This window comes from Pinus tabuliformis, chromosome X (assembly GCF_031772625.1).
Source record: "Pinus tabuliformis cultivar Carrire ecotype Pingquan chromosome X, CPIR1, whole genome shotgun sequence".
Taxonomy (NCBI): domain Eukaryota; kingdom Viridiplantae; phylum Streptophyta; class Pinopsida; order Pinales; family Pinaceae; genus Pinus; species Pinus tabuliformis.
This window is the reverse complement of record NC_142308.1, coordinates 1,211,404,055-1,211,423,560: the sequence shown is the minus strand read 5'-3', so window position 1 is coordinate 1,211,423,560 and position 19,506 is coordinate 1,211,404,055.

The following is a 19,506-nucleotide window of genomic DNA, read 5'->3' as shown; positions in this document are numbered from 1 at the left end:
ACTTTAACTAATGGACTAACTATTCTGATACAGGAATGATCTTGCAGTACATTATTTTTATAGACTTTTGTAGACACAGTATGGACGCAGCCATCTGTTTATGATAAGTCTACATAGACAATGAATACAAAACTCCTCGCAGCCTGGATGGTAGAAACTAGATCCAGGGTCTTCACTTCTACTTCCCGAATTGGTACGATTCTAGCCATGTGATTAAATGATTCGATGTCGAACATGGTAGAAACCACTTGATTACCAGTCAATGATGTAAACTGTTAACAAGCGTGAGAGAAACCACCAGTAATGTCAATGGTCCTCAAAGTACCAAGCACAACCCGTGAAATGTGAATAGATGTTTTGATGTCGAACACTTCACGGAATCCTTTGATCGAAAGTCAATGATGTAAACTGACGTCAAAGGCGAGAAACCTGCCATTGATGCATGCAGACTTCAAGGTACTGTCGATTCCTAAGTCATCTTTCTAGATAATGTGTCGATGTCGATAGAAAGCGACCCGTTGCAGGCAAGCCCGCAACACGAAATCATTGTTCAAGTTGAAGAAATGTTGCTGTAAGGACTGACTCAGGGATGGTCAAATGGATGACAAGTATTTTGCAGATGAAAGTTTTGCTTGCAGACCTCTTGAACACATAACGACACAACAGATGGTTTGGTGACGAATAACTCAAAGTTGATCCCTGAACCCGGTTAAAGATTTTCAAAGTGATTTAGTCAACTGTGAGGTAAAAGATTTCCCAACCCAGGTGAATGAAAAGTGTCGTGTTCAAGAGCGGTAATAAAGTTTCTTCTGAGGCAAAAGGTGACAAATAGGTTCATTCTTCTCTTTTTTCCCCCACCATTTCTGGCAAGTACCTCTTTATTTTTAACAAGCTTGAGGAGGATAACATATGCTTGATTATAAGCTCATCCTTCGGACGAGTCCAACCTAGTTTAAATGCGAACCCTAGGAAGGAGTGGTTCGTTCCTGTTTGTAATTGAACAGGTCCTTTACTGTAAAAGTTTAACGAGCCCAGTATAGGAGAAACTCGGCGTTTTTCAATTTTAGAGAGTCTGAAAAACTTAAGGAAACTCCACGTTGAACTTTTTCGTATATTTGTGTCCCTCAAGCCCGAAAAAGTATAAAATAATACCTGGGGGAACCGCTTGATCTTGCGACCAAGGAGTACTTTCATAATAGTGTCGTTGACCTGAAAAGTAAAAAGCGATCAAAGACACGTCGTTTTATTTCCTTATCGAGTTTGAAACGACAAAAACCCGGCAATCTTTTCCTGATTTTGCGGTCAGAAAAGAGCTAAAAGGGGACCGTCTTTTAATTCCGTTTTAACGAGTGAAAAAGAAACACTCGGCGATCTTTTCATGTTTTAGGAGTCAGAAAAGGGCTTAAAAGATGACTCTGAAATTTTGTTTGTGAAAAATTACAATTTCCCTCGAAATCCCTTCGTCCTGCACAAAAGCGACACATTACTCATACCTGTTTAAAATAGGCAAAAATACATTCGAAAACATCTTTTCATGGTAAAAAATGAACTAATTCATCCAAAAAACCTATAAAAAGACCTTTTACCATGTCATTTTTACCGTTTCACTGTTGAGGTTGAAAAAGGAGCTTTTGACAAGAAACTTCCCGTGGTTGCTGCGGAAAATCTGACCGTCGGAATCGAACGCCGTTTCACCGAGGTATTTTACACATCCCACTCTTCATTTTTATCCGTTTAGTTTTTTGTTTTCGGTCTCTGTTTCATTTTTGGGGGGGTTTTGGGTTCAAAATGCGCCCCTCGGCGGACGCAGGTGCCCTTCGGGTGACCCGCGTCCCCCGACTTTTTCTCACACGGGAAAAAGGTCGGGGGACGCAGTCCGCCTTCAGGCGAGCTGCGTCCGGACGCCCTGTGCTACAAAGCCGGGGTGCGTCTTCCGCAAAGGGCGCATTTCAAAACCCTAACTCTCTCAAAAAACCACCAAAATTACTCAAATTAATTTCTAATTGACTCTTTTGATGTGCAGGACCCAAAACATGTTAGACTGGAGAGAGAGAGAGCACGTAGAAGACGATGAAGCTGCGATTAACCACCAACCCTCTCTGGATGCCTTAAGAACATGTGGATTGTACAAATATTGGACCATACCGGGCATGAGGGGCCAGGTAAGATTTTTGGAATGGCTGGTTGAGCGATGGAACGTTCAAGATCAATGTTTTTACATTGGAGGGCACCAGCTCGAGATAGAGCCCTCGGATGTATACTTTCTCACTGGCTTGCCAAACAGAGGTGAGCAACTCAACCTTGCGGGGACCAGGCCGGGTGGCCAATCCCTTGATGATCTCCGCGAGGAGTGGTGCAGACCAGGGACTCGCCATAAAAAAGGCGTGGAGATAAAGCACATCGCTCTGGCGGAACTTAGAGTTATTGCGTTTACGGTCACTAGGATTTGTGGCGCGGCCGCCTTGCACATTGCCTCCGGATCCCAAATGCGGATGGCAGTTGACTGTTACCAAGGCACCATCTTCAACTGGTGCGAAGCTGTGTCGGCTCATATGAAGAGCCAACTAACCAAGGCAAAGAACGGACGACTAAAGACTTTTGGATATGGGCCTCTAGTCGTGAGCTTTGCCTTGGAGAGAGTTCCTATGCTGATCCCTCAGCAACTCACTGTTGATGACTTGGGTCCTCGGGAGCCAAAGCTTGTTCGATGGGTTGCGGTGATGGCCCGGCATCCTGACGAGGGTGCTGCAGTGGTTCGATTCTCAGACAGTTACTTCGACTGGCTAGAGGGCCAGCTTTTTGTGATACAAGACTTTCCATATGCCGGAATGGATTTCAGAGGTGATCCGGACATGGTTCTTCCACAGGGAGAACAATGGGATGACAGAGGTACTTTCATTTTCACAAGTTTTCTAATTATGTATTTTTTATTTTTCATATATATCGTCTCAAAGTAACAGTAAAATTTTAAAAATGCAGATGTTGGACCACAGCGTCCAGCCAATCTCCGGCCTTACGACAGACGACATCCAGCTGCACCGGCACCGGCCCTACAGGATGCGACAGCAGAAGTACTAGCCGATTTGGAGCATGATCTAGAGCGTCTCACGGCAGATATACCTGAGACTACTATGGATGATATTCCAATGAGGCTTCAGCGCTTCGTGGTCGCGGTCCCTGGACCGTTTAGGAGATTTCTGCGCAAGATAGCCCGCGCAGTGGTGTCGTACAGAGAGCACCACCAGTGATTGACTAGTCACTTTTGTAGTCACATGTGACATTTTTGACTTTTTGCACTATCATTTTGCCGATCATAAGGTGTGTTAAACCTATGATCGAAGACGATGTATATATTTTTGGACACACTTCTATCTATATCTATATATCACTATTACCGGCTTATCTTGTTTAACATGTATGATGAAATGTCTTTAAATTTACTTGCATGATTATTATAAATGTCTGTCCAACACTCGAGAAGCAATTGCATCTGCTAATGTATTCAAAGACCTTGGAATATGTTGATATTCAATGTAATCAAATTCACGTTCCAAGAGACGCACTCTCAAAAACAACCTTAATAACACAGGATTTCTAATGGCATAAACTCTATTAAGCTGTAATACAACAAGTTCAGAATCTAACCTCACTATCAAACGTCGAATTCCAAATGAAATAGATTCGGATAATAATTCAACCACTGCACTGTATTCTGCAATGTTATTCGTTGTTTGACCGAGGCTTACCCCATGCATAGAAACTAACTCGTCAGAGGGTGAATAGATAACCCAAGCTGCGGAAGAGATATTCCGTGTACTACGACAAGCACCATCAGCAAATCCAATGTATGTTTGGAGAGGCGTCGACATCTACAATATCAAGAGTAAAACCAAGATGAGCCAAAATAATGACGAAAAACCACACTTGCTAAGCTAAGCACACTGACTAAACTAACACACTTGCTAGCTAGAAAGGAAATCTAACCTATCTAAAAATTTCTCCATCCTCATTTTAAGCATAATACCTCTTTAGGTAAAGTCCATTTCTGGGTTTGCCCAAAGAGTCCCCATCAAAATCCACTAACTCATAAGCCCCTTTTGCTAGCTTTCGCTTTACAATGTAGGGCCCATGCCACATGGGAACGAATTTTCCAGCACCTAGCTTATCGTTCGCTTGATCATATAATAGTACTAGGTCTCCTTCCGAAAAACTTCGAGGGGTTACATTTTTATCGTACTGAGCTTTCATTCGTTTCGCGTGAGTCTCGATAGCTAAAGTAGCGTCACGTCGAGTCTCATCTAATTTAGCTAAGTATAACAACCGTTTCTCCTCTTCGGAAGTAGCTGGAAGTAATTCGACAGCCATTTGAAGTGATGGGATTTCGCACTCAATAGGTAACACAGCTTCTAAGCCATAAACTAGCTGAAAAGGGGTGAAACCTGTTGAATTTTTCACTGAAGTTCGATATGCCCATAGCGCCGAAAATAACATGTTATGCCAATTCGTTCGATGGATACCAATGATCCGTCGAATCATGATGACTAGAACTTTGTTGATTGACTCAACCAAACCGTTGGCTTGCGGATAATAAGGTGTAGAGCTATCGTGGCGCAAACCAAGCTGGCTTGTAAGTTCAGTCATCATGACATTTCGAAAATGGCTTCCATGGTCCGTAATGATTGCTTGTGGGACACCAAACCTAGTTATGATATGATTGAATACGAAAAGTGCAGCTGTCTTGCCGCTTGCGTCGAATGTAGGCATCGCCTCGGCCCACTTAGTAAAATAATCAACCGCAAGGATGATATACGCATGCCCCCCGGCCGAGTGAGGGTTACAAGTAATAAAGTCAATGCCCCATTTGGCGAATGGACCAGCGGCAATTATAGGGTGGAGAGGAGCAGGTGGAGCGCGCATCTTGCGATCAAACACTTGACAGTTGTGGCATTTTCTGACGGCAAGGATACAATCTTTAAACATAGACGGCCAGAAATAGCCAGCGCGCAACACCTTCTGAGCTGTGGCATACCCAGACATATGACCGCCACATGCTCCAGAGTGACAATCATTCAAAACTCTCTCAGCCTCATCGTGAGTTAAACAACGTCGAAAAACTAAGTCTGCCCCCAGGCGATAAAGTGTATCTCCAATAATTCTGTATTGCTGGGATTGAAACCGAATTTTTCGACGGTTTTCCTTGGAAGCTTCAGGCCGAAAGGTTTGGGTTTGGAGATAGATGATTATATCCCCATACCACGGATCTACAGTGCTAATAAGAAACAAAGATTCGTCCGCAATGGACTCCTCTGCCACAGTCTCTGTGTCAGCACTCGGGAAATCACACATCAATTCCGCGAAGACTAAAGATTTCTTAGACTTGGACTTCTCAAACTCCAAGTCGAACTCTTGCAGGATGACGATCCATTTAGAGTACTTGCCCCCTAGCAGTTGTTTTGTCAAGATATAAATCATAGGGTTGCAATCCGAAATAACAGTAGTTTTGCGGAGAAGAATGTAGTGACGAAAACGCTGGACAGCTTGAACGGCTGCCAGGGCCAATTTCTCCACATGTGAATATTTTAACTCAGTTGGATTTAAGGTTCTGCTAAGGTAATATATCACATGCTCTGCCTTGAATTCATCTTCTTGAACTAACACCATTCCAATGGTGGAATGCGAAGCTGCGAGGTATAAGAAGTAGTCCTGGTTGTAGTTGGGAGGATGCAATAACGGTGCATGGGTCAACGCGTGTTTCAATGCATCAAAAGATTGTTGAGCAATCTCGTCCCAAAAGAATTGTACGTTCTGTTTCAACAACCGTGTAAAACCTTTAGTGACCTCGGCGTAGTTGGGATGAATCGGCGTAAAAAGTTCGCTTTCCCTTGCAAACTTTGGAGTTGGCGCAAACTCGAAGGAGGAGGCAATTGGATGATAGCCTCGACTTTCGAGGGATCGACGCGAATGCCGGTTTTGGAAACAACAAATCCCAGCAATCGACCTGTTTCTATACAGAAAACACACTTGTGGGGATTCAACCGAATTCGATAATGCCTACACCTCATAAAGATTGCTCGTAAATGGACAAGGTGATCAGCTCGGTGTAAAGAATGAGCAGGCAAATCATCGAGATAGGGTTGCACAATGTGCTTGATGTCATGAAATGCATAAGACATGGCCCGTTGAAAAGTAGCACCGGCATTCTTAAGGCCAAAAGGTAATTTGCAATAAGCAAATGTCCCCCATGGACAAATGAATGCCGTTTTTGGTTGATCGGCAGGTAGAATATTGATTTGATTATAACCTGAGAAACCATCCATGAAGGAAAACATCTCACTTCCGGCACAATCATCAATAATTTGATCGATATAAGGCGTAGGATAGTTGTCTTTTGGACAAGCTCGATTGATATCCCTATAATCGATACAGATTCTTATTGTTCCTTGTTTTTTATTGACGGGAACAATATTCGATACCCAATCCGTTAACGGGATCGGATAAATGAAACCTGCTTTCAACAGCTTTTCGACTTCGGCTTTGATTGCAGCTGCTTTTCGAGGGTGAATCTGACGCAACCGTTGCCGAATGGGTTTAGCATCCGGGTAGGTTTTGATTTCATGAACAACAATGGCAGGATCGATTCCTGGCATTTCTTCGTAGGACCAGGCAAACACGTCGCGGAATTCTTGGAATAGGGCCTTGTAAGTTTCAATTTCTTCGTCAGTACATGCGGCACCTATATGAATGTTCTCCTTGATTCCGGGCTTCACTGAAATATCAATGGGAATAGTACGAGAAATATTCCCTAAATTCAGCTCTGAATCAGAATGTTTCGTTGGATCCTGAGCGTCTTTGACATATTCAGCGGTAAAGATAGATGAAAAATCATTTTCAAAGGCATCATCCTTAGGTAAAAACGAAGATCTGTGATGGAGATCTTCCCATGGTAGATCATCTACACTTAGGATTTCGCGAAGTTGTTCGTCAGATGACACTTCTTCGGGAAACGTTATCCGTTCTAAGGGTGAGGTGAAAAGTGACTCTTCACTGACCACATTCATTTGGTCGGTTGAATGAAAGTCGGTAAAAGACATAAGAGCTTCATAAGCAATCTCATACGGACTCAACGGCATAACATCACCGAGTGAGTCTAGCTCAGAGTCAGAGGGAACATACCAAGGATCATCATAAATAATGTTTTCTGACGTGATCATATGAATTGTTGCGAACGAAGGGTCTGCATTGAGTGGAGGGAGAGGAAAAGTTCCCAGTAAACCGGAATCCTTAACTAAACCTACACCAATGTCCCTATAAGGGATTGTCGTTTTACCAACATGCTGGATAGTTTCTAAAGAGGTTGGGTCGGATGAAAAGTATGTCAGCTGATCAATAGTCACGATCTTACCGTTATGTGGAAACTTAATGACTCTGAAGACCGATGAAACGACCGCTGTCATAGCATATGACCAACTTCGACCCAAAAGAAGGTTGTAGTCTAGAGGGGCATCAACCACTTCCACATCCAGACTAACGGTTTTACCTTCGACCCCTATAGGCAATTCTTGTAGAATACCAAACGGACGGAACCCACGGCCATCAAAGGCCTTAAGGATGGTGGGGGATTGGTTCAACGAAGGAGAACCAAGCGATCTCCAACATTGAATCGACATAATACACGTAGAAGCTCCCTCATCAATCACAGTCCGATGAATAGGCCTGTTTTTGACTATCACTGGAATTTGGAAAGCCATTTGATGGGGGAGACGCGGTGTACTACTTTCTAGATCAAAGATCATTAGGTTCGGGTCCTGAACATCGACAGCTCCAATAGCCGACAAAAGCAATTTTCGTTGCGCTGGACATGATTGCAGCACTTCGAGTGCCGACATTGCTGAAGGTGAAACAGCTAAGTCTTCAACAATGTTGTAATTCTGGGCTGCTCTCGCATGTGGATTGAAAGCAGACCTTCGAAGTACACCCTTGGCGGGCGGCTTAATCACTAAGTCTGGGTTAGGTTTTTCGATCTGTAGTGGATCGGAACCAGGAGCTGAGGTTGATGGGTTAGAGTGAGAAGATTCTGCTTCTTTACCATCAACAGGAGCCTTACTACCATAATCTTGCGATCGAGTCGCAATCCTGACATGAGACATCATCAAAATGGGTTCTTCACTGGCATTCGAAGAAGAACCTATCATCTTATTTTCCTGCTCGGGGAATGGATTCTTTAACACAGCAGGAGTCGGAGAACCTTTAACTATTTTCACTACCTCGGCCCGATGAGGGCAGTCTCTCGTAAAATGATCTTCTTCACAAATGAGACAAGGATAACGAGGTTTGCGCTTTTCGTCATTAGTTTCCGACTTTTCCGTTTTCTCCTTTGGAGCCTTGTCTGCTTTAGCCTTCTTCTTTCCTTTCTTCTTTCCACCGTTTTTGGATTTGGCCGTAGATGACTCTACAGCGTGAATGTCGGCGGTAAGTTCAGGAGGAGAAGACTCTCCTGTCGGAGAATCAGGCAAAGTGATAATTGGAGTATTGGAGGTCTTGGAAGACTTCTTCTTACTCTTCGTAGTCACGATACCGATCATACCATCAGCGGCATGAGATCCCGAAGGAGCAGCAGCGATTTGGTTTGACTTTGGAAGATCCGGAATTTTCTCGTGTAACGTACCCGACTGAGTGTAAACTAAGTCAAGGTATTGTGCCTGAGCAATGACTTGCTCCTCAGTAACTACGCCGGCCTTAGCTACATCTTCAGTAATTCTTGGTAATAATGATTTTACAAACCATTCAGCTAAAATTTGGTCCGGGATAAAAACTTTCACTAATCTTCTTCGACGTCTCCACTCATGGATGTGATCAGAAATGTACGTGGATGTCGATTGTTTTAGCGAAGTTAATAATTCCGTACCATTATCGTATCTGACTGGTAACTGAAAATGAGTTAAGAATGAAGTAGCTAACTGGCTAAAGTTGTAAAAAGAAGCCCGTGGCAACTCAATGTACCACTTGGCTGCGAGACCAATGAGTGTACGCTGGAAAAGACGTAAGCGGATAGAATCATCTGAGATGGAATTTGATGCACACCAGAGGTGGTAAGTCATCACGTGATTAGACGGATCCTCTCCAGACTTACCTTCGAACTTGGGTATATCGCTGGGCAACTTATTTGGCATTGGCGGCCAGAACGGAAGATATTGAATTGGATCGTTCGTTAGGCGCGTCAAGTCGGGTAAATCTAAAGTTGCAATAAATGGTAACTGCCGGTTAGGATCTCTGAAACTCTGAGTCACAATACCAGCCCCAGGAGGAGGATATCCAGGATAACTAGGAACAGGATTCGCATTGGGGATATTATATCCTCCTGGAAAACCAGGATTAACCGGACCGTACTGGGGTTGTTGAGGTGGTTGATAATTGTACCCAGGATACGGTTGATACTGGTAAACCGGTTGTTGGGCAGCTTGCCCAGGTTGATACTGTCCCTGGTACGGAGGTTGAACAAATTGAGGTTGAGTAGTAACAACCGTACTTGTACCAGGTTGGCCTGCAGGCATCTGGACTGTGGTTTGAACCGTGGGTCCAGACAACGGTACAGATGTCTGAGGAGTGGTTACAGGGACAGTAGAAACCGGAGCTGCCGATACTCCAGAAGTAAGCATGGTAGATGAAGCGGTAGTTGCTGCAGCCGTGTGAGGAGGAGTACTCGGTGCAATTGGCGGCTGAGTAACTACAGAAGTTACAGGGGTCTGAACACTTGACTGGACAGGTTGCGGTTGCTGGGGTGGACCAGGAACTGCAGGTTGTCCTGCTTGAGGTACCGACTGTATACTTGGTTGCGACATCTGTTGACCCTGTGACGGATCCCATGTTAACATTCCAGGGTATTGACTCGTAACAGGTTGAGGATACTGAGATCCATAGCCGTATTGAGGATAGGGTTGATAACTGTAAGGTGCAGTCCCATATGATTGCCCTTGAGGTGGTTGATAACCTTGACCAGGGTATTGACCCGTAGGTTGATAACCTTGAGGTAAATACGAATACTGGGGTTGACCTTGACCTTGAGGTTGGTATCCTTGAGGTTGATACCCTTGGGGTTGATACCCTTGGGGTTGCCATCCTTGAGGTTGCCATCCTTGAGGTTGATATTGATACTGAGGTTGACTTTGGGGTACATATTGAGGCTGGGGTTGATACCCTTGGGGTTGATACCCTTGAGGTTGCCCCCCAGTCACGAATGAAGTACCTTGAGGTTGCCCCCCAGGCATTAACGAAGGTTGCCCCCCAGGCGGTAATTGGCCACCTTGAGGTTGGTTAATGGGAGTTGAACCTGACATCATATAAACTTCACCTATACTCAATGGTACATTACCACTGTTTCCAACTAATAACCCATGATCAACAGGTTGAGGAGATGCTCCCGCAAAGGTACCAGAAAGTGATTGATACCCAGTAGGAACAGAAGGACCGCCATGTAAAAATGATTCAGGACTTGGTGAAAACACAGATGACTGACCAGACATATTTACAGGAGAATGAATTCCTCTAGGTGGAACCGGAGTACGAGGTGTAGAAAAACCTACTGAGTTGTCTAAAAAATTGGTTAATGCAAGGTACCAAGATTCACTTCTAGGAGGACTGTAAAAGATGGATTCACGCTCCCTTAGATCAAGGGTAATTAGATCTTCAGAATCAGAAACGCCTATTTCTTCCTCTGGAACAAGTTCTTCTATAGCAATTAATCCAACAGGAAGATTTTCGGTGATAATTCTTTCTATTCTTGGTGAATCAGGAACACTAGGAGTTGGAGTAACAGGTTCTGAAATTTCAGGTTCTTCGCCTGTTTCACTGGCAGATGAAAAACTACCAGCAAGCTCGGAAACTGTAACAGCTTCGGGATTGTAACCTGTTTCTAATCTTTGGTAATCTGGATGGACTACCAAAGAAGATTCTCCTTCTTCAGGTGAACCTACTCTACTGCCACTAGGAGGAGTTACAAGGACCTTTAAACCCTCTAAATAACTGGGGTCGTCTCGAGGAGGTGAACCCCTAAGTTCACGGGATCTTCTCAACAATTCGGCCACAGAAACAACTTCAGGAGACTGGCCCGCAATGCGACGGGACCTTCTCGGTAATTCCGCCACAATTAAAGATTTTAACTACAACACACGAAATCAAAGTAAAAAATTTCAAATCAAACCACCTAAAGTCTTCTAAAGAACCAATCAAATTTGAAGCACACGCCTAAATAATCTAGAGCGTCAAACCACACACAAACAGTAGTCTTCCGGACCAAAAGCGCTAGTTGGTGATTAGGCCCAACCTCGCAGGATTCAGTACAGAAATAGTGGGTGGAACAGTTACCCCGGCAACCTGCTTAATGAATAGACTGGACCAAGTTCCTCCACTTTAACCGTCTCGAAGTGAAGCGAACCCCCCAGAAAATCCAAGTGAGTATAACCGACGTCTGCTCCAGGTACAGTGGGACCTTCCCTCCACCGTCACCTTGGGTAGAATCCTAGATATTATGGCCACTAAGGTTACCAATCACAACAATTACACCTGGGGGAACAGTCTAAACTCCGACAGCACGCAAGGGCAGAGTAGCAAGCTCCAATCCCCTTACCGGCTCCTTGACAACAATCCAAGGTTTACCGATAAGTGACCCCTGGCTCCTCGACAATGGTTAATCCGAGGTTTACCGTTTGTAATACGTACTGCCTGGCGTCGTTCCCAACGAGGGAGGAATGATCCCCTCACTGGTTCGGACACGAGCTCGTGTTTCTCCTTTAAGAGGAGCTTTCCCAGAATGTAACTGAAACAATTGGATTTGTTCTACTCAAGATAGACTATCTGTTTGGTTTTGTAGTCTTGGAGAGTTAAGTACTCACCTACTCCAAGACCCTAGCCTAAGCTATGTTGGTGCTTCAGAGCCCTAGAAAAATAAAGATTACTAGATTGATTTTAATTTAAGCGTTACTTTTAAGGTTGTTTCTTAAGTCAAAAGGTGATGGAAGTGAAACTAGTGGTGTGTTGACTCGACTCGAAACCACTACAAAATGCACCTAAAATGATTTATCCACTACTTTACTTTTTCGATGAATTGCTTAACTAAAAAGTTGAGAGAATGCAATCTTTATAAAAGCAACTTCTTAATTGAAGACAATCAAAGAAACAATTCGTTTTTCTTTTCCAAGCATAAAAACATAACTTCTCTTTACATGCACGAAAAAACTCTTTTCTTCTTTTGAAAACAAAAAGCTACTTGAAACAAGACTTTTTAAGAAGATGTTTTTGTATTTTTCTTTTAATAAAGCAAATAAATCTAATATAACCAAAAAACAATCTTAACAACTCTTAAAATCTATGAAAATGCACTCATAAGCAAACTAAAGGCAAATTTACTCTAAGCAATCTTAACGAGGCCAAAACTAACAATGATTATTTCTAAGGTGTTTTACTTGATCACAATCAAATCAAGGACTAGCTTATTGCAGAACCAAAAACTAGTCAAAACAAAATTCTAATCTTTTTGTCCTTTTTGAAAATGGAAATCAATACTTTAAAAACAAGCAATTCGAAATTTGACCCAAAACAACTCAAATGACAAGTTGCTCAAACAAGGAGACTTTACGGCAGGCTCAACTTCTAAGAAGGTTGACTAACCAGAGATATCTAAGGCTGGACAACTTTCTAAGCTCAAAGTCACTACAAAGCCTTTCCAAAAATCAAACCCTAGGTCTAAACTTCGTTGAAAACCACTAAAACACTCAAAGCTCACAAAACTAGTTCAGGTGAGAATTCTTGACAGGGTACTAAAGGATCTGGGCAGAAAACACTAAGGAAAAACAAAATCTAAAAGTAATTTAAGGCAAAAATGGAATTTTCTTAACTTTTACAGGAAGACGCAGGCCACCCGTTGTCACAGGTGCGGCCCCGCACTGTGCAGTCGACAACAGCGCGTCCAAGGACGCACTGTGCAGCACACAGAGACTGCGTCCTTCTGGAAAAAGGAAGAAAAACTAAAGCCAACTAAATCTAAAGCTAAGCCACCCAAATACTAATTCTCACAGTCAAAAACCAGAAAATAAAAATGATTTTCTCAAAGCAAAGTTCATATAAAGGAAAAGACTCTCTCATTAATGGATTCCCCAGCGGAGTCGCCAATTTGTCACACGGAATCTGTCAAGGGTGCGGACACGACTGACCTTCCTAGAAGTCTAAGACATTCTAATGACAAACAAGACAAAATGGAGTGATCTTTCTCTAAATACACCTTTTACAACATGAAAACTACAAGTGTTTAGGCTTACCTTATTCCAAAACGCTGTTGTTGAAGTCCGTTCTTGACGATCCGGATGAGCTCCTCCTTCAAGTCAATTCCTGCAACCACAAACAATCAAACAATTACCAAGCACTTGCATTTCATATAATAAAACATATATTCAACATGCAGACCAAGGAACACATGAAATAACTCATTAACACAAGCTATTGAGAAAAATAAACCAGTTTGTATTAATAACGAAACAAAGAAACTCTTACAACCTGGCCTTGGTGTTGTGCAAGTTCCTCCCAGGGTCCATCAAGGGTTTTCCTCTACTTTGACAAAGCTCACCCTCTCCCAAATAGAATCAAGTGAAGACAATCTCTCCTCACAAAGGCTCTAATGGAAGACCTAAATCCTGCAGCATTTACCCAAAGAAAATGTATAGCTCCAACCTCCTCTCCTTCTGGCTCAATGCCTTTATTTATAGTGCTGTAAAGAGGTTATTCAGGTCCACTATCAATGGGATCATCCCCCTCTATGGGTGGGATAGCTCCCTTATTGATGGGATAAGTTCCCCCTTAATAGAGATACATGAACCAACTGGAGGCGCATCCATTTCATCAAACCGACCTCTAGAATGTTCTAGAAGTAACCACAAGTAACTTTTTCAAGATAAAACTCGCGCATTTTGCCTTTTACAGAGGGACGCACCTGTCCCTTAACATACAGAGCGTCCATGGACGCAGATTTTGTGAACATGGTCAGCGTCCCCGCAGGTAAGGCTAGAGAGAACCTGCGACCCCAGAGATAAACATGATTTTTACAAGACTTTCTCTCTTCTTTGAGTTTGAGATGGATAACAGAGGCACGAGACTTGCCTAAGAGGGTAGCATGACTGTTGATTTGAGCCATACTAACTGTAAGTAGTCAAGGTGACATTTTTTAGTGTAACACCCTCTCAATGTTATGGGCACATTGGGAAGGATCCCTAACGGTCGACTGGTTCCTTTTTCAAAGCCTGTTAGATTTCTCATCTCAGGCAAAAGCAATGGCGAACCAAACGCTTTCCAAGCAGTCGAGGAAAGGATACTCACAGAAGCCCCTTCATCTATGATGGTACCGGCCATAACCATTCTATATATTTGAGCAATGATTCGGAATGGTGTACTAGCAGGTAAACGGGGTCTGCCTAGTAGATTCCAGTCAAAGGAAACAACTAGGTTGCTTGGAGGTAGGACCGAATAGACGGTCGGGTACGACTCTGACGAACTTCCTTCCTGCGGTAAAGGAATGGGTGAACTGTCCCCATGTTCATCGGAGTCTGTGCTTATGAAAAGAATTTAGACGGTGTCATCCTTGTTCTCTTTAGTGATTGTATCATCTGAAGATGGAACCTCTGAAGGCAAGACTGGGTCAACTACCGCCTCGACCTTTTGACTTTCGTCTGGGGTGGATTCAGATGGTTCATCTTCAATGATAGGCACTTCGGCCGACCACAAGGGCGTGTCAGCCGGATTCTCAACTAGTGAGGACTCGGCAAGAGTTTCTTATATCCAGGAGGAAGTCGTAACAGTGAAACCGGACGATCGTCCAAAACTCTTTTAGCCTCATCTAAGAAGGGACAACGGTGTATGGCGTGATCGCCTTCACACAGTTTATAAGGAAATTTACATTTTCCTTTTTGTCCAGGGGCTTCACTTTCACTAGTTGATGGTGTACTTTCAACATGATCACCAGAGGTTGACGACATCGGGTTGTGCAAACGAGGAGACCAATCCCTTAAGATCCGAGGGATGCAAGGACAATCTCGATGATAGTGGTCTCCTTTGCAAATGACACATGGCGATTTAGGCCTGGTCAGTGTAGTGTGTGGATTTTCACTAGACGATGCTTGGTTGCCCCTTTTCGCCTTTAGCTCCTTCTTCTTCTTCTCTTTCTTCTTCTTTTCCTTCTTCTTCTCAGGCACTTGATTTTTGGCGTTACCAGCTTCATCAAGCGAAGAGGAAGGAGGAGAGCAAGAATTGGACGAAGTAGAGGGTTGGGGGGTAACTCAGGAATCGTTTAGTTGTTGACTCGATTGTTCAGGAATCACGGTGTTCTGAACGACAGAGGTTGAGAAGAGCCATACGAGCAAGCCAATTGTCAATCCTGGGAGCGATAATGTGGCCATATGGGGTGCACCAACATCTCCCCAAGAGGAGAAGGGACTAGGATTTCCTCCAAGGGGAACTCCTTGGTTGGTGGACTCCATTTTCCTCAACCTAAGACCAACGTAGGAAAGGTGACAATTATTCCGTTTAAAATAAATTTCAGACGCTTTGACACAACTTGTTTTTTCAATTTTAAAGAGTCGAGAAAAAACAAAATATGACTCTAGTCACCTTCGATTTTTAATGAGCCTGAAGTGACAAGTGCTCAGATGGACCTTTTCTGTTAAGGAGTCTGAAGAGGAATGAAAGGGACTGCTCTGGAAATCTAGACGGAGGGATTACCAAACCAATCGCAAAACTACAGAATACTTTTTACGGTACGGTAGTCAATCTTCCCGAATGTTGTGTTCAGTGCATTGCGATCGATAGGGCGGCAGACACAGCTTCCTATGGATAAAGGATTAAGCCTATTGTGGTATCCCAAAATATACTCGATGGTATGTGGGAGCACAAGTCCGTACTGGCACTTATCATCTTAAAGTGGAGGAATCACCCAACCAACAGTGAAAACAACAGTTACCAGGCTTTACGACGCCGGAATATGTCTCTAGCCTAGACTTCTAGATGTTGTGCATTAGGTTCCAAAGCGTTGTTAGATTCATTAAATTTATTTTATATTTTATCTTGTTTAAGAAATTTGCCTTTCAGGTTCACCACGTGATGTAGATGTACAATTCCTAAAATGCAATCTAAGATGACAAACAATCGTTTTATCTTCTTTGTGCAATGAAAATCCTAGCTACTAAGGAAAGAGAAACAGTATTCTTTCAACAAAGAGCAAAGAGCACACACTATATGCACTGTCCTAAATCAAACCAATCAAACAGTCTAAATGCAAATGCACATGCATGTATTTGTTTTCAGCCTTCTTAATATGTGAATGATAAAAAGAAAGCTAATGCGCAAATCTGAATTATTTTTCACAGCGACAATTACTAACAAGTTTCTTTTCAAAATCAAAATGAAGACAATGACAACACTTTGCGATTTGGAAATGAAAACTTGCTTTCGACACTAGAAAAAACTACTAATTCAGATCAAATACAAGAGTAACAGGGTAATCGACTATCAAGAGCAATCAGACTCTCCTCTATGACTAAAAACGACACTTGCGACACTTTCAAATCAAGAAACGACAGTACAATTACGTTACTTCTTTGAAAAGGAGAACTGAAAATGACTCAAAAAATACATAAAAACATTTACAGTTCTTTGCACATTGGAGGCGGAATAACAGCAAGGAAAGGGGTTTAAAACAGAGGTGTACTGACTATAGGCAGCAAAACTCCTGAATAGATCTGCAAAGAGTGAACACATAAACCAAAAATTCAGGAACAAGGCCTTGTCTGATCAGCGCACCTATAACACAGTGAAACTGAAATGCAACGCACCTGCTACACTCGGGAAGTGCACTGCATTTGAAGTTCACAGAACAGACAGTGCACTAGACCAGGGACAAGACTTTGATTGGGTTCCGGGTCACAGTTTGCAGTTCATTTCAGGGATTTTGGCCGAGCAAGTGGTAATCAGTAAATCAATCACAAGGGTAGATCTAAGGAGGTTACTAGAGCCACCACAAGGGCAATTAGAGAGTTTGTAAATCAATTGTTTAATTCATAAACAAAACCCAGAGATTGACTAAAGCGGCATTTATCTACTTTGCATTTGCATAGCAAATGCAGTTCGAAGGCTACCTGGCTCAACTTCAGGCTCCGTCTGTAAGTTTATAAAGTAAACAAATGTAGATAAACAAACAACCTAGTCACTCCCCAGCGGAGTCGCCATTTTGTTATCGGGAATAGTGTCTATGCAGAACTGCTAATCCCACTAAGGCTAATGGCTACCTTAGAAACAGAAAAAGTAAAGACTACTTTCGTTTTCCTTTATGAGAGATAGATGAGAGAAGAATAAAGGAGACCAACCTTTGTCTTGCGCTCGGTTCCTTGCTCGATTGATCTCTCTTCTGATAGTCCTTTACTACTTGCTTCCTTGTATACCCAGCTTCACAGAGTACCTGTAGAATCAAAGCAGCACAATACTATATGAGAACATGGATCTATTATCATAAACAATCTAGGATCAGATGTAAATTGACCATACAAATGCATAAAACATAAATCATACAAGAATATGGAGGAAAACTTGAATAGCTTTATTGATAATCAAGAAAGAGCCAAGAGAGTTACAACCAAATGTTCTGACCCAGCATCATCCTCTCAGCAAGAAGAAGCCATTCTTCACCTCATGACAAGCTTAGATCACCCAACACTATGAGATTGCACCAATAAACCAGCAGCACTTCCTCACAAGATACAAAATTCCAACCTCTGGATCTCTGGGATGAGGGATCCATATATAGATGTCTGCAAGGGAGGTGAGTCAGCTTTTGAGATTTGATTAGTGTCTTCCCTCTGATAGTTCTTGCTTCCACTTGGAGATTGATGATCTCTTACTCATCCTCGGTCGAATTCAAAGAGGCAAGTGTCACAGGAGAAGTTTCTGGAAGATTCCATGCTTCTCCACCTCGCGGATTAACACTGCCATTTGTCCCTTCTCGCCCATCGCACCCCATAGAAGGGATTTTTGAAATGCAACGCACCTACTGTGTGTATTTAGGTGAGATGCAACGCACTTTGCCTATGGAGCAGGTGAAATGGTCCAGTTTTGACCAGTTCTGAGTATTTTTTCATGGAGAACTTCTGGGAGAAGCTGTAATTAGTTGACCTTGTTCTTTTAGGGGTTGGAACAACAGCTTTAGGGACTTAGGGTCCCTTGGTTTATTGACATTTATGCTTGGGGTTGTAGTGCCCAAAAATGTATATAACACTCTCTACGGTGTCTCTTAACCTATTTTTCAGTCGTCCATCCCTGGTTGTCAGCGTCATGTTCGTTATCACATCAGTTGTATTGGTCCTTTGCTCGTGTCGGTGTGAGAAGGTCTCCATTAACTTCTTGCTGGCGGGTCTTATCCTTATCGGCTACGACAAATTGCTCCGATGGAAGACCTAGAGCCACACCCTGGCCCTATTTTCATTATTGATAGGTCACCTTGTGCTCAGCATTGATCAGTATCATGGGTCTTTGACTCGGTGGTTTTCCTTGTGTTCGAAATCAGCTTTCATTATCACACATTGGGATTCGTGTAGTGACTTGGTTTCCATTTGACCCTATAGGTGGATTCCTCGCCTCTATGTCAGCTTTCATTATTGGTTGGTTTAGAGGGTTTCTATCGTGCACTAACTACATCTTGTGTACACCGGAAACATGCTTCGGTTGGGTTACTACATCTTTTTTCATTTGATTCCTTCCACATTATTGGCCTACGAGTTACACTCGTGCTAGATTGATGATGGATGTTGTAATGCCTTCCTTCTAGCAGATCTTTTCCCATTGACTTCATCTCATTGCTCTAGGAAAGAGATCTAGAGTCCATTTGGGAGTACCTTAGGGTTTGCAGTCATCAGTGGCAGATTCCTTCGCTATCGACAGTGGGAAAACATTATTGTCTCCTAAAATATAGATTCTTTCAAGTGTTTGACTATAGCTCATTTATTCGCACTTGTTAGATTGTACTAGGTACCTTGACTCTCATTATCATTATCAGAGAGTAGTCTCACATTTTTTAACATTATACATCAATGAACGGTAATCAAACGATTTCTTACATGGTCAACTTCAGATCATTCATTCCCATTGTGTATAAATATACCACGGCAATTGGTGAAGACCTTGTGTTTACATCAGCATGTCTTGGCTCACTTGTTAGTTGCTCCTGTTTCTGCGAGTTGATGCCATCCACCTTATATGTTGTAGTTCCTTACAGCGACATCTTATATGCTGGAACCTGAGTTGTGATGTAGTATCATTTATTCCATCATGTTCACTTGGTACTATTAGGATCAGTTTCTTGACTTCAGTGATCAGCTTCATAATTCAGCATCATTGATCAGCTCTTTATATGTGATATTCAGACATGTACTTTCTTAATTATGATCAGATGATCCATTATGTATTTCCAGTTCCTTTATA